Genomic DNA, 438 nt, shown 5'->3' on the forward strand with positions numbered 1-438 from the left:
CTGAAATCCAAATGGTGCAACTAAAACCCAAACAAAACAAAGCCCAAATAACCAAAACCATACTTTTTGTAATTATTTTTGGGTATATATTGACCGTTTTCAAAAGATGAAGACGCGTCGGGTACAAGTTTAGGAGTTGTTTATCGGTACTTAGGGTTGTAAATGAACCGAACGAACGAACGAACACGAACAGAGGTTTGTTCATGTTTGTTCGTTTAACTTAATTGAATAAACGAACGAACAAGAACGGTAAACGAACGAAAATCTGTGTTCGTGTTCGTTCGTTTAGAAATAAGGTGTGTTCGTGTTCGTTCGTTTAGAAATAAGGTGTGTTCGTGTTCGTTTATGTTCGTTCGTAAACATGCTAAACGAACGTAAACGAACGGAAATCTTTGTATTTGTGTTCGTTCGTTTAGAAATAAGGTGTGTTCGTGTTCG

This window comes from Cynara cardunculus (genome assembly GCF_001531365.2).
Source record: "Cynara cardunculus var. scolymus isolate 2C chromosome LG 1, CcrdV1, whole genome shotgun sequence".
Lineage (NCBI taxonomy): Eukaryota > Viridiplantae > Streptophyta > Magnoliopsida > Asterales > Asteraceae > Cynara > Cynara cardunculus.